Source organism: Plodia interpunctella, chromosome 11, assembly GCF_027563975.2.
Source record: "Plodia interpunctella isolate USDA-ARS_2022_Savannah chromosome 11, ilPloInte3.2, whole genome shotgun sequence".
In the NCBI taxonomy this organism is placed as follows: Eukaryota; Metazoa; Arthropoda; class Insecta; order Lepidoptera; family Pyralidae; genus Plodia; species Plodia interpunctella.
Window position 1 is genome coordinate 9686328 of NC_071304.1, and position 16574 is coordinate 9702901.

General features: G+C 35.6%; 1 protein-coding gene across 3 annotated transcripts in view; it reads right to left on the reverse strand.

The window, feature by feature from the left end:
* Positions 1-15530, reverse strand: part of LOC128673474 (protein winged eye-like) — a 79709-nt gene extending 64179 nt beyond the window's left edge. Inside the window, exons 1-2 of one of the 3 annotated variants that reach the window (XM_053751336.1) lie at positions 15411-15530; positions 14745-15061 (exon numbers count right to left, since the gene is read on the reverse strand). The gene's annotated coding sequence lies outside the window, so the exon portion shown is untranslated. Of the gene's footprint in view, positions 1-14744 lie in introns of all 3 variants that reach the window. The other 2 variants (XM_053751335.1, XM_053751337.1) reach the window with 2 other exon arrangements.
* Positions 15531-16574: the final 1044 nt, after the last annotated feature.

Sequence of the window (16574 nt, forward strand, 5' to 3'; positions counted from 1 at the left end):
TGTACTGTAATGTCAATTTTATGAATGATTTATTTTGGAAATGATTCCTTCCTCAACAAAACTGACGGATTGTTATTATAGCGGCCGCAGCGGTCGAATCGCTCTTGTCGCGAGTAAAACAATCTTCGAAACACAGAAGATTGTTTTTCTTCACTGCTACACTATAACTAATGCTGTCGACTGTACAATACAACCCATCAACTCCAAACCAAACACACACATGGTCCGTTTCTCACGAACTTCTAGGAAGCGATTCATTTCATGGCTTTCATTTATCACTCGGACCGGTTCTCTTTTTGTTTGCAATGCCGTGCATTAGTGAGAATGGTAGCTTTTAATTCCTTTGATAAGATTTAAAACTGTATATGTATGTATGTACTCTAGAATAATCTTCTAATCAGTGTTCGTTCCGAAATGTTCAGTTTGTGGTTTTGAGAAAAATATTATAACGTATGTGTACTTGATTTGTAAAATTGCTAGTAATTTCTTAATTTCTATTCCCTATTCCCAATGTGATGACACGGAGCTGTCCACAAATGGTCAAAAGAAAACGCAAAAAAAAAAATTGTGATTACCAAAAAGGACCGAAAATTTTGTATAATAAATATACTATTTGCACCATTGTCTACATTGTAAGTAGGTACTGGCCGAAAAACAATAATGAAAAAAAAATCTGAATCTTTATTCAAAAATTACAGAAACGTCGTGTTAAATTTACGCGACTGCGCTAATATTATGAAATAGTGATGTGATGGCATGCGATAAATACAAAATATATATTTGTTAGAATTTAGGGTGATTGGCACCGTCAAATTTGACGTAGACTTTAACCGGCACGCCGCTCACGTTTAGACTAAATGGCGTACTTTACGTTTCTCTGCGCACGTTAAAGTTAACATCAAAGTTGACGGTGCCACTCACCCTTAATCATACACCAATCAGTCATGTCACATTCATATGATAAGTGAATAACCCGAATATTATTTACTAAATAACAGGTATTAAACGTGCACATACCTTTTCTTGTAACAAGCTTCGAAACGTCTGGGAAATAGAAAAGGTATGTGCGCGTTTAATACCTGTTATTTAGTATATAATTATGTAATGTGAAAGTTTAAAAGTAACTCGAATATTTTAATCAGTTTTCGAATAGAATTGTCAGATTTATGACATTAGAAAATTAATTAGTCTCAGCTTTATAAGACAGCCAATCTATCTGAATGACCCGGTGACTGACATTCACTATCTTTAGCTCTGGAAACTATCCACTCAGACAGCATAATATTGCTATATAAAGGGCCGCATTTCGAATAATATTGTTACATATTCAAGCTGAATCCGAATTTCCCAAATAATGCATCCTAGGTGCCGGGTGTTCCCTGGGGATATTGCCTGAGTAAATGAGATGATACGAACAGGTTACAGACAGAGATGAAACCATCGTATCCATTTATGTCTACACAGAATCTACTTCAATGATTTATCCGTCTCATTTGGATAGATAAAATGTCAAATGTACTCGAATACTTACGTATAGTAAAACATGATCCTCTGCCGCGTCTGTTTGTTCGCGATAAATTAAAAAATTACATATATTTTCACCTATAGATAGTGTGATTTCCGAGAAAGGTTTAGGTGTGTAATCTATACTATTTTTACAAAGAGGTGAGCTGAGATGAGGTGTGAGATGTTTGAGGCGGGTAATCACCGATTGGTTCGCTGCGTCTCACTTCGAATCGATACGATGGTGAGAAGTGATATGTAAACCCACACTAACCCCTCAGTTCTCTCTCATCTTTATTGCTCGGTCGTGATCCGTTGCGACGACGCAGTAAGTTGCATCGCCGATGTTTTCTATAGGTTGTGACAATGACGTGCGTTGACGTATAAGACTACATACAGTTCTGCGTCTGCGTTGTCTACCGACGGACGATAAAATGACGGAGCGCGACTCAAGGGACTCGCGCGCCCCTTTCTGTATCAATGGAGCGTGGCGCTCAGAGTATCACTGTCATTACAATTTTTCAAATTTTAACAAAGACAAAAATTAGTTTTACTATCTGACTTTAAAATAATTAATCTGTACTGTAATGTCAATTTTATGAATGATTTATTTTGGAAATGATTCCTTCCTCAACAAAACTGACGGATTGTTATTATAGCGGCCGCAGCGGTCGAATCGCTCTTGTCGCGAGTAAAACAATCTTCGAAACACAGAAGATTGTTTTTCTTCACTGCTACACTATAACTAATGCTGTCGACTGTACAATACAACCCATCAACTCCAAACCAAACACACACATGGTCCGTTTCTCACGAACTTCTAGGAAGCGATTCATTTCATGGCTTTCATTTATCACTCGGACCGGTTCTCTTTTTGTTTGCAATGCCGTGCATTAGTGAGAATGGTAGCTTTTAATTCCTTTGATAAGATTTAAAACTGTATATGTATGTATGTACTCTAGAATAATCTTCTAATCAGTGTTCGTTCCGAAATGTTCAGTTTGTGGTTTTGAGAAAAATATTATAACGTATGTGTACTTGATTTGTAAAATTGCTAGTAATTTCTTAATTTCTATTCCCTATTCCCAATGTGATGACACGGAGCTGTCCACAAATGGTCAAAAGAAAACGCAAAAAAAAAAATTGTGATTACCAAAAAGGACCGAAAATTTTGTATAATAAATATACTATTTGCACCATTGTCTACATTGTAAGTAGGTACTGGCCGAAAAACAATAATGAAAAAAAAATCTGAATCTTTATTCAAAAATTACAGAAACGTCGTGTTAAATTTACGCGACTGCGCTAATATTATGAAATAGTGATGTGATGGCATGCGATAAATACAAAATATATATTTGTTAGAATTTAGGGTGATTGGCACCGTCAAATTTGACGTAGACTTTAACCGGCACGCCGCTCACGTTTAGACTAAATGGCGTACTTTACGTTTCTCTGCGCACGTTAAAGTTAACATCAAAGTTGACGGTGCCACTCACCCTTAATCATACACCAATCAGTCATGTCACATTCATATGATAAGTGAATAACCCGAATATTATTTACTAAATAACAGGTATTAAACGTGCACATACCTTTTCTTGTAACAAGCTTCGAAACGTCTGGGAAATAGAAAAGGTATGTGCGCGTTTAATACCTGTTATTTAGTATATAATTATGTAATGTGAAAGTTTAAAAGTAACTCGAATATTTTAATCAGTTTTCGAATAGAATTGTCAGATTTATGACATTAGAAAATTAATTAGTCTCAGCTTTATAAGACAGCCAATCTATCTGAATGACCCGGTGACTGACATTCACTATCTTTAGCTCTGGAAACTATCCACTCAGACAGCATAATATTGCTATATAAAGGGCCGCATTTCGAATAATATTGTTACATATTCAAGCTGAATCCGAATTTCCCAAATAATGCATCCTAGGTGCCGGGTGTTCCCTGGGGATATTGCCTGAGTAAATGAGATGATACGAACAGGTTACAGACAGAGATGAAACCATCGTATCCATTTATGTTTACACAGAATCTACTTCAATGATTTATCCGTCTCATTTGGATAGATAAAATGTCAAATGTACTCGAATACTTACGTATAGTAAAACATGATCCTCTGCCGCGTCTGTTTGTTCGCGATAAATTAAAAAATTACATATATTTTCACCTATAGATAGTGTGATTTCCGAGAAAGGTTTAGGTGTGTAATCTATACTATTTTTACAAAGAGGTGAGCTGAGATGAGGTGTGAGATGTTTGAGGCGGGTAATCACCGAAACTACCGAACCGATTTCAAAATTTCTTTCACCATTCGAAAGGTGCATTATCCAACAACGCTATAGGCTATATTTTATCACAAAATTCCCACGGGAGCGAAGCCCCGTTCAACATCTAGTTTTTAATAAAAGATATGTGTCGAATATAAACTACCAATCTAGAAACCATACAAAGAAATTGATTTAAAATTACATAGATCAAAAAGAGAAAATAAACTGTCCAAGAGTCACTGAGTTAAGCCGATGACGGACAGACGACGAAACAATTTAAGGGTTCCTTTTTTACTTTGACACCCTAAAACAGGTTCGCGCTAAGTTAAAAGTTCATCATCATCAGCTGTCTCCATTTACACCTATCCTCTGCCATCGATTTTACCTCCCTCACGACACGACTTTATGAAATTCTGAAGGAAATGTCGAAGCTCGGAGAGGGAAAGGGAAGCCACGAAGGGCATTAGTGGATCAATTGAAAGGACAAGGCAGGGGTCGTGTCGTATAGGGAGGTGAAGTTAAAGTTTAGCAAATATAATGAAAATAAATGACTAGTAACTGACCAGTAACTGACTCGTCGTGTTTTCATTGACAAATATATAATACGCAAAATGGTACTTGTTCGAAATATGATTGTGTCCGTGTTAACGACTAATTCTACAAACAGGCAAACAGAAATAGCACTTTACTATGTATAGAACCGTACATAATATATTTAAGCATGCGAAATACGGCAGCAGCTGCAATAAGCGACGTAAAGCGGCTGGATGGACGTTTTTACAGCGCTTTTTAGTACCGCCCGGGACTTGGGTTATTTACTGGTGATTATGTGGCGCGCAGTACAGGCAAGCGCGGGGTCTCTTTTATTTGTTATTTTTCCGGACATTGTGCACTTTTTGTGATGGGTAAAAAATGTTAAACTCGCGTCGGGACACGTAACCTGATCGAAAATTCTAAGACGTCAAAAATCCACAACGTTTATTTTAAAGTTTTCACTTGTGCTGTTTTGCTGTTTTTTTTTGTACTAATATACTTAAATTTTAGTGAATAGCCTCACTGTAGTCTATACTTTAACATTAGAACAACGCTTTCATTATATTCAACGCTAGTTGCGAGATTTCAATTCGAATTGTGTCGTGTTTACGTTTCGAAGACAAAACATTTTATTTTTGTAAGCCCTAACTGTATCCTATTCGGTGTGAGAGATTAACGCGACAACGGTGAAATTCAGAGAACAACTAATTGCATACAACCTTCAAGCCGGCATACGAATGGTATGGAGACGTAGCGATTTTGTATCATATCAAAACTCAGTACGAAAAATTAGCTTCGTAATACAGAGCTATTTACGAATATTAATATAGCGCAATCAAAACCGCTTCTGCTCCTGACTCGCCCCTCGGACCCGCCTCTTGTCGCCCGCATTGAGTCAAGCGCACGCTATTATTATTAAGACCATCTGACGTAAGAAATTGGAGGATTCCAATACGGTAACATGTTTTAATATACCGTTATTTTATACAGGACGTTACTTATTGGCTATCAACACTAAAGTAATGCATTTCGATAAGGACCGGTACGTTAAATGAAACATAGACATATGAGTTTTTAGACAGCACATTTGCTAATTTAACGTGTCTTTTTTGCCAGGCAAGAGTGTCTCACATGCATGAGTGTGTACTGCAAATGTGTCTCAAACTTTCGTGTGCGTCTTAGACACTCGTTTTGAGATGCAACTCCGCTATTTTAGTTAATCAGCGGCTGTGTACAGGAATATTCTCACATAATAGTCAGGTTTTATTTTATTTGATTTATTTCTAGGTGGTAATGTTTTAACAGTAATTCAATATGACACTGTAAGAAAACTAGTGTTTAACCGAATGTTCGGCTTCGAACACCGTTTCGGTTTTGGCCAACAATCCAACCGAAAAGTCGAAACATTTTTTTTTTTTACAACATTAGGTGTCTCTTCGTCTTGAACTGAATCGGGTGGAAATATAAGGGCGACCTGTGTCCAGCACACATCATCTAAAGGTTAAAAAAATGTGCCAAAACATTTTTTTTTTTAATATTTATTACTAATCGAAGTTTCGATTTCAGGCGAATATCACGATTATTGGTGGGACATTTTTTTACTTCTATCGTGGGACTTCAAGCGGTGGTGGTGGCCTGTGAACCGAAAGGTCCCAAGTTCGAATTCTACTCGGGCCACATAAGTGCGTTTGTATACCAATCTGACTCACATCGACCACCACTTGCTTCCGCTGAAGGAAAACATCGTGAGGAAACCTGCACTCTGGTTGATTATCAACGAGTGTGTGAAATGGAGAAGGCAACGGCAAACCACTCCATTAATAGTGTTAAGAAAGTTACTGTGTGTATCACTTCACGTAAGAACCGCCCTGAGGAATACCACTATGAAGAGAGATCATAAGATCACTTCTTTGTTTATTTGTAAGTCGCGTAAATGTACGTTGACGTATCAATTTCTTCTAAACACTATGTTGATTCAAAAAGTTTATATGAAAAAATGAATTACTATCTGTTGGTCACTTTATCCATAACAGGGTATGTCATGGACCAAATTTTCCATGTTTTGGGAAGAAACGAGAAAAACTGCAAAGAAATTGAATGGTATAGAGAATTTCCTGAAAAATACCGGGAGAAAATCATATCCAGTCTCGCAGTCGTGCCTACGTAGCCGTCGCATTTTCCGTTCAGAAATTCGTATTACACAGGGGGGAGTTGAGCCCCGGGGCTACACTTTGAAGAATGTAGAATTATTTTGTTTATTCCCCTAACTGCGCTTACACACAATGGCGCTATAGTGTTCTATCCTATCACAAGCGTGAGACTATCAAAGTACAGGAAACGCATGGATTTTTATTGCAACATTTACATAAGAAACATAAGTAATAACTACTACTTATTCAAACAAAATGAGCGCAAAGTCGGACTACAAAGACATAGAAAGGAACCAAAAAGGCTACGGTAAATACTGAATAGTAAGTATGCCCTTTGTCACTCTCGTGGGAATATCTAGATTCTGAGGCGCTCTAGTCACGTGGTCCGACTTCCTTTGTCCGACCGAACGGACGACGAGGCTTTAGTGCTAGATTTCAGTGATGTTGTTTAGCGATATTAGATCGTTGTCGTGTTGTAGAAGTCACCCCTCTTTGGCAATGCTGTCGATGCCTATCCGTTATCAATATTGTGTCTCTTATGAGGCTGCCCCGACAAAAGGACAACAAATTGATCCTATGAGGGTTCAGTTTTTATCTTTTCGTGGTACGAAACCCGCAAAAAACGGGTAGGTAAGTAAGAAATCTAAAGATGTGTTCATTGGATGTCAACAATCTAATTCTAAACCTAAGAACTAAGTACCATTCATATTCAAGATAGCCTGGAAGAGCGATAAAGCCAACTATTGTAAATTTTTCTAATTGTCTTGTTAAAAATTTGTCTTGTTTTTGGCATAATAAAGTGTTTACTTATTTATTACAAAACAATCTGTCTATCCCGTTAGGATGAAACGTGTCAAATCCATAATTCATTTTTAATAAAATACTGATTCCAATTAAGTAGCAACGATTGTGGATGCAAGCTCGAGCAAAATAAAAAAACCGACCCATGTTTCCTGTGAGATAAGGTCTGATGGATCACTTCCCTCGGCTTAGAATCATCCACTTTACTAGAACCCTCCAATAATATAACTTTGCTTCACTGTGAGATCAACTAAGACTGGTTGTAGTGACCAGATTATTTGACCCTTCTAATACACGATGTATTTCTTCATAGGGAGGTCAAGGGTCGCTGGTTGGTAAACGCTATTTGCCAAGTTCGTTCTCCGAACGCGAGAAATCGAAAATCGATTTATTTTTACGTATTTTTTTAAAATTTCGGATTCGGTTGTCCGGTTTTGAGATGCATTTAATTATGCAAGCTCGTTATTATAATAATTTAGATTTTATAAATTAGGAAATAAAATCGACTTTATTCGATTCCGGGGTAATTAATTGTAAGAATCTGATAAATATTTAATTTATTAGCAACCAGCTTTGGTCCGCCGTTCTTCAGCGTGAATTTCCAATGGCGTAACTGTGGATATTTGGAAAATACGAAAGTCAAATATTCAGTTTTTATGTGAATTCGGAGTTTCAGGACTACACGTGAAGATAGAGACAAAGGGATTTCCCGGTTTATATCCGGTATAAAGAGTGCTCCTATCCTATATTACACTAAAAATTCAATGGAAAGAAAACCTATAAAGGAGGATTAAAACATCTACTTAGAACTAATTGAGAAGGTCTAGTAATAAATTGCCCTTACAAGGACGGCTGATTTACGGTCTATAAAATTTAGCTTAGGTTCTAATTGAGAGGCGCCTGCATCGCCATAGGCAGTTTCTACCTAGAAAACTTACATTTTTTTTGGACTAAATAACAGTTAGAAGTATCCATCTAAAAAAATCTCAGAAGCCAGTATAATGGGGACCTTTGGGTCAGGTGCAGGGACGCTTGTTAGATAATAAACTTTTCGAAGAAACGTGCGCAATATTTTTCTGTTATATATTTTGACGAAGCTAGTGGCAGATATACTTCAGTAAATTTATGTCAGTTCTAGAATGCTACGGTATGGAATTTTTTTTTCATTTGGATTGGTTGAATAACGAAAAGATTTTATTCAAGTCGTCTAAAGTAATTAGACATGACTTTTGTGACCACTTTCAGCATTTAGTGGCAAGTAATCGCATACATACTAATGAACTTAACTGTCAACCAGTGTGCAGGTTTCCTTGCGATGTGTTCCATCACCGTGGTGGTTTATGGAAACCACTATTTTTGGTATACCAGTTGAACATATAACGGTGTTCGAATCTTGAACCTAGCAGCGACATGACTGCACAGGGATCAGGATCATCAGTGGAATCTCACCATCGTTTACTGGCCATTGGGTCCCAGGGGACCCAAACATTTTGCGCTAAGTTGCTAAGTTCCCCCAAGATTGCAAGATCAATGCTTAACAGGGAGGAACCACACTGTTCGAACTACTAGGAACGTAAAACGTCCCTTTTACGTTCCTAGTAGTTCGAACAGTGTGGTTCCTCCCTAGAATAGGGACGATGTAGGTTCAACTGATGTCCAGCGAAAATTATTAGATTATTAGCTTAGATTAGGACAATTATGAATTCTGCGGTTCCCAACCCAGCTAGGTTGGGAGGCAGGTTCAAATCTAAGATCTAATGCGTCTCTATTACGTTTGCTTTGGTTAAAATTGTTCTGATTCCAAGAACGTCTGCAACGTCGTCCCAAGAATTCTCGAAGATCGATTCTAATTTCACAGTAAATTTTGATAATTTCTCCATTCTTAATGCGACCTTAGTTGATCCATAGAATATTGCTTATTTCATAGTGGCTTTGTTTCATATGTCTCTTGTTATTTTGTTGGTGAATTTGCATGTTTATTTAAAGGATTTATTGAACTAGCCATACAGTCTCATACCCATTCAAAACTCCTTGAGAAGTTCCCATATGTATTTTGAAATTGTATTTGTGCCCAATGTACCAGGACATCAGCGGTTCAGTGGAGCCACAATAGTTAATCGCATAATATTGACAGCAGTGCGATGCGAATGACGTCATGAAGGGGCAATATTCGGGGGTCGAAGATATAATGAAGTTTATCGAAGGGGGCTGTCATTTCGAAGGTCACTTTGAGAGTTTCAATTTTAGTTCTCAATGGAATAGAGGGTGCTGCGGACCTTCTCGTAAAGTCTATCATAGAAGGTGCTATTATTTCAAAGAAGATTTTATATCATTCTGTGGCTCTATAGTTACATCATCTCAGGCCACAGGTACTAATAACGAAAATTCGCCATCATCTTTTAACATATTTATTTAGTATGCAAAAGAATATTTATTTAGAAAGGACTTAGACCAAAAATGAACTTAATGGCAGATAAGTCTACACAATAGGTAACTAGTTATATATTTGTATATATATAATATGGTACCTACATAGTAAAAACCAAATCGCTTCCCACCGTCTGTCCCTATGTATGCTTAGTGCACAAAGATTTTTTTTAATCCTGAGGAAGGTTTATAATTATTTTTCTATTTAAATTCGGGGCGGGTGGCTAGTTAGTTTACTATATTTTGCAGCCCTGCTTTGTGGCAATAAGCCCACAGTATCTAAATAATACGAGCATCACTAATCACAAAATTAACCCGCCATACTGGAAACGAAAATGAGCTGAGATTTTAGCAAAATTTAATAGAATTTTCTAGCCCTCGTCGGGCGAAGCTGACATCATCCTCTCCCAGGGGGCCGAATGCGCGTGCCGAAACAGCTGATTGCCGACAGACCACCATAAAAAACCTTATAAACTATCATCCATTCCAATTCCGACCTTACCCCCCATAAATTACATCCTAAACTTCCGTGACAATTCCAAGCGACCCTTATTTAGAACGCGTATTTTCAAATACACATTCTCCATTCGAAATTCGAAGGTCTGAAATCGCTTGCGCAGCTCACCTTTTACCAGCGACACGTCATCGACAGAATAATTTCACAAGTGCAATACATTTTAGTCCATAACATTTAGAGGGAACGGTTCATTTTAGTATGGCGTTAGTTTAACGAGATAAAACTCGAATGTATTTTGTGCATTTCACTTGGTTGGAGGCCAATGCGTGCCTCGGGCTCGAGACTTGCAACGAATATTCCTATGGTTTCCGAGATATGTTCTTAATTGTTTCAGTTAGCTACCTACCGGGCATAGACAATTTCACGCCTTGTGAGTAGCTACGTAAACATGTAGATTGGGATTCGTAACGGTAGCCGAGACTGTCGGAGGAATGTTAAATTAGTCAGAAAGTTGTCATAAAAATACCCTTTCAAATACTGTTATGAATTCATTCACAGCTGTCAGGTATTTATAATAGTCGAAACCATATAGTGCTACAAAATGAGGCTATCAAACAAACGCAAAATGAAGTATATTTTGTTACAAAAATTCTAAAATAAGTACAAACACAAACCGGCAATAAGAGTAAATAGTGAAAATCTTAAAATATATTTAATTCCCATTAAATTATTCATCTATAAGTCTATCTAAAGCTTACGTAATGTAACGTACATAATATAGAAGATTTCACCACAGAAGCTAGAGTAACACCATGTGCTTCCTAACTTGTCTGCTTAGCGGTTTTAACTACAAATTTAGTTTTAGAAAAGAAGACAAACACAAATGTAACCTAGAAGAGAACTAGCAAAATTTGTACTATATAAAGCCTACAAAATTTGTTAACCGATATGACAAATCTAGGTTAGGGGAAAGACAAGAGTCAGCCGCGAGATGACATCACTAAATTCGCTAACGTGGATTAGATTAGCATAGGATAGAGAAGTTTGGCGTAAAGGAAGAGATGTCGTTGATCAGCAGTGGACATAAAAGGGCTGAGATAATGATGAGAATCCCAAGCTAAAATACGGACGTAGTTATCGATTTACGGGTATATATTGTAAGGCTTGTGATTGTGAGACTCCATTATCGAATAGTCCTATATTTTTTAAGTTTTAGGGCATTAAATTCTACACTGATTCATAGGACCAAAACTCATCTTCTGACTTTAAATATAAACAAAGTTTCCCTTGTGGATGTTGTGTTTTATTCCGCTATAAGATCGAGCTTAGTGTACTTGACCATGATAATAAGTAACTGATAACCAGTGCCATGATTACACTTATACCCATCGTGTATGCTAAAGATCTTATATTTCAATGAATTACATTTTCAAATCCTAAATTCAAAAAACTGAGGAACAATCATGTTGTCACGCATACTATAATAGTTCGTGCGAGAATGCTTGTATGGGTAAAATAAGATTTTAGGTTTAGAGCTATAACAGCAATGCGTTTCAACCTTAATCAGCCGGTAGCTGTGTGACAATTGAATGTGGTCGAAGACTTTAAAATATCTCAAAGGGGAGACAGTGTGGGTACTACATTATACGAAATCGTCTATTTTTGCTAATGCCAAATTGCTCATTAATTAATTAATTTAACTTTATTATTACAAGTTGAAGTATGTACATAGTACTTTTATCTCTCATGAGAAATAGTACCTAATCCCTTACAATAAGATTATTTATTTGTGGTTCTAACTCATCTAACAGAACCACAGAGAAGTAGTTGTATGATTGTATTGTTCACACGGATTGTTGATAACACGATAATTAAATTTTACTTGTGATTTTAATTACGATGGCAATACATTATTACGCTACTGATGTTATGCAACCCAGGACCAGGATCATTCCGACGAGGGAACTCTTTAACGGTTTACTGCAAGGACATGATTTTTGTCACGCGTTATATAACAAGATCTCTTTAACAAAATTTACAGCAAAAAATATATTTCTTTTTGTATAAAACGTATTCTAAATGACGGCAACATTTAATTGAATTTGCAAGTAGCGTTTGACTGTACCTACCAAAACCTTTGAAAATAGGATACTATGAATTATTATTCCTCAAATGGTATGACCATTCCGTTGCCCATCCAGAGTTTATGACAGCAGACGAGCGACTGTTTGCCGGCTTCCAGGAATAGACGGCAGTAAAATGGCGGCCGTGTATGGTTGTGTAAATTAGAAATCTCTTCTCGGTGGACCATTGCGGTGGAAGCCGAAGATGAACCTAAACTTACTTACATTGTCGTTATTTTCCGATTATTCCGCGTGGTTTTTGTTTTTCTATGATGACAAACACATAGATATTTTCACATATACTCATTATGAAAGTAGAATAGAAACGACGCAAAATCCTGTAGGTACGAGTACTTATAAATCTATCGAATCTTATCTGCTTTTTGGTTATTCCGTTCCTTTTAAACTATGTATAGCTAAATGACATGACATTTCTTGTGTTGTTAAATAAGTAGTCGCCAAACTAGGTAACAATCGGTCTTCAAGAAGCGTTTAGATAGAATCCGATAATTACATGTGGTTATACCAATCAATGAAAGCATTTTTATATTTTCAGAGCGGATGCCGCATGAAAATACTAAAGACATACAGTGATGATGATGGATACAGAGATATGGTTTCCTCCCGGTATTTTCCCGGGTAGGTTCAATCATATCAATTCAAATTTATTTCCGGAGATTTTCCGGTTCTTCCCAAAAAAACTGATAATACCTATTGAAATTTAATGATTGAGCTTTTATTAGTAAAAATAAATATGAAAGTCTTTGTAAAGTATACAGTTAGCCACTTTAACAAAATTACTTGTTATCTTAAGTATTATACGTTTTGGTGAGTAATTAAGATTTTCTTGGCTTTCCTTTAACTTAATTAACCACGTTAAGAAATTTGAGCCATGTTAAATAAATTCTTTAGCCTTTATTCCTATGGCCGAATTACTGTTTGTAATTTAATTCAGATACAGGCATAAAATACATACTTTTTTTTTAGTTTAGCATATTTAAATAATTGTACTTATGTTTCGTGTTGTAATAATTAATTCGTAATATATTAAAAAACTTATGTAAATAAATAACAACTTTGTGATATATGCCGTATCAGTATTAAAGTAATTAAATAAGATTGTTTTCTCTCAAATTATGAATACTATAGTATTCATCGTCTAATATTTTTCTGAATGTAAGCAGTATAACGATTGTTTAAACGGTTTTTCCCAGCTATTTAGGTAGAAACTGGAAAATTGGGAATTTACTCGAGTTAAAACCCAGTGAAAGAATTAGATATTTTACTATATGAAATTTTATTATTATTATTTTTTTATATGAAAAATATGTTTAAATATTGTAAATTGCCCAAAATTAATCAAGATAGGCCTTCGGCAAACTGATAAACACACTAATATATTACAAATGCATTTGCCTGATATCTTTTGTATCCCTCATTAACATTATTATGAATAAAGTAAAATTGATTTTGAAAACTTTAAAATTACTGTAATTTTGGAATATTTACCGAATATTTCTGGAAATATTCCAAAGTTGGGGAAACTCTCGATAATTATCACCTCAGCAGGTAGCCATCCAATGTTCTCAAAAGCATAAAGGTACCAAAATACTGAAGTTACCTATCTATCCTGTTCGTTAATGAATACCTATTATAAAATTTCAAAAATAGTGCTGGGAACGTTCTATAACTCAAAAACCGGATTTTACTTTATAATAATTCACTTCACTTTTTCTTGATTATTTTATTAAGTAAGGTAGAAAGAGAGAACTATATTTTAATGGAAGGTTGAATAAAAAAAAATAACAAAAAGTAGAAGTTTTCTTCTGCCATGACAAAGACTAGTAATTTCTGTAATCGAAGTGCCATGGTTGAAATGAGGTATAACTATCCCAGTTATAACTTTTTAAAATTATCTTATATTTACCTTCTCATACTCAGTGACTTTTACCTGTACACGTCTATTTGTTATTATTTAAGTACCTACCTACATATGTTTTTATTTTTTATTAAAAACTTACCTTTTTTGATGGCCCCACACAAGTCAACTACCTACTATATACAATTTGTTGTCTTATTTATATTTTACTAAATTATTATTATTAAAAAAGATATATAGAATATATATGTTATAGGCTAAGATTACATAGATATATCTTCATAAGATTTTGTAACTGTTTTACTAAAATTACCTCTTACGGAAGCCAGATAAACTTCGTATACTTAACTCTATCTATGTATTAATTCGGTATTTGGGGTGTAAGAGAGAATTGCTTTAAAATTTGAAGTATAAAGTTAAAAATAACACTGTATGGTTCTCGAAAACTATCAGTAGAGAAGGTCGGCGGTGCACGGTTAGGCCTACTTCGAAACCGGTATGAAGGCACGCGGCACGGTGCGCTCAAACAAGCAACTAACGCTTATATTTACAACAAAATGAGCAAAAAGTACTATAAAAACAATTTTTACCTTATTTTCACCTCTCAATCCACAATAACAAGGTAAATCCAATACGTGGTGCACAATATCCCACCGAATTTTGATCACTCACAGATTTCCTTGCTTTGTATAAATTGTATGTACACTTCGGTGAAACTTAATAACAATATATTTTCCAATCACCGATTTTTAATCACTTCACAACACTACAAATCTGATCACTTCCGATTTTTTCCGTTTTTTATGTCATGCACTTTGGTTGCAACTTTTTTTATTGAGCTTCATATCGAACCATCGCCAACACTCATTACAATTCTTATTTGTATTGAATATTTCTAGTAAAAGTACTGTGAATTAATCAAACACAAATTAAGATAAACAAAACGACTGCTAGCGATGTACTGTATACGCATCCCAAAAACAGCTGTTCGGGAGTAGTGACGCCGAAAAATCGATAACAACCGGAACAGAACAACCGTATTTGTTCACCACACAACTTTTCACAGCACAGATTGCCGGTTTCACCATCCTTTCGTTTTTCTCATTAGATCATTGTAATGAAATTAGAAAAATACACTATATAAGTTTACAACTTTGTTTTTTTTAAATAATATCCATTAATTTCAAGTGGTATACGGTAGGCTTACATTGTGAAGGATTTAGCTAGTATCCCGTTTTGTTTATGGTATTACTCACAAAACAACTGGTGGGCGCATAATGAGTATATGAAGCAAACGCACGCGGTCGCGCTCGGTCGCGGACTGGCGGCGACGGCGAGGGGCGCGCGGGCAGATCGGGGGGCGGAGCGCGGGCGGGCCCGACGAACGCGGAATGCTATTGTAGGTTGTAGGCGAACTTGCCCGCCACTTTTTTTCTCAATTCTGGTCAAACAAGTTTTGTATACAACCTGCATTGTAAGGATTCCGCCATTCTTCGAACCAGGCAACGGTCTTTCTAAAACCAAGTGTAAGGTTTCACGAGTTTATTTATTTTTAACTTTGTGCTTTCGGTAGAATTGTGACTTGGCTAGCTACAAAAGTAGTTGCTATAAACAATTAGTTATATGTCATTTGTCTTCGTTTTGACACAAGTTTTGATTGTCTCAACTTATTAGGTATTTCCTTTTTTACATCGTAGTTTCTTCTGTTATATTAAATTTCCTTATATTTTGAGACAACATCAAGAGTACGGTGATAAACACCGTGTTTCTAAAAAAGGGTCAAACCGCATAATATTGATAATAGTAAAGCTATTTGTAAATCTCTGTTCATTTTTAAACAGGAAATATTGCAAATGGAAATAGGCAACGTTAACTTGCTACGTTAGATTGCTGATCTGTCGACACTTTCTGAGCACGACACAACTTTGCAAAATGCACAACACAACTATTATTATAAAGATTAACAAAAGTATCTAAAAGTTCCAAATCTTTTGGCAATGATAACTACACTAAGTACTTATCTATCAGACAAAAAAAGTATGGGAATAATTTATATAAAAAGATAATTTTTTGATTAAATTTCGATCCTTAATATCTGGCCACAACACTAGCTAGCAATTCTTTTTCACTTTACTTTTCTCCAATTTGTAAGTATTTATTAAATTTGAGATTTATTAAATGAGACTGCCAATATAATTAAACAGTGCTTTTAAAACTTGTACAGCCACTAGTGATGTATGTCACAGATTATATAATGGTAATATTTATAGTGGAATAGTAAAATTAGAAGTTTAATTTATGTGAAACTTCTTTTAGCAGATCAAAATAAAATTACTGTCAACGTAGGTAATACTATACTTCAATTCTTACGTAATCATACCTACATAATATTATAATTCAAGACTGTGATTTTACAAATT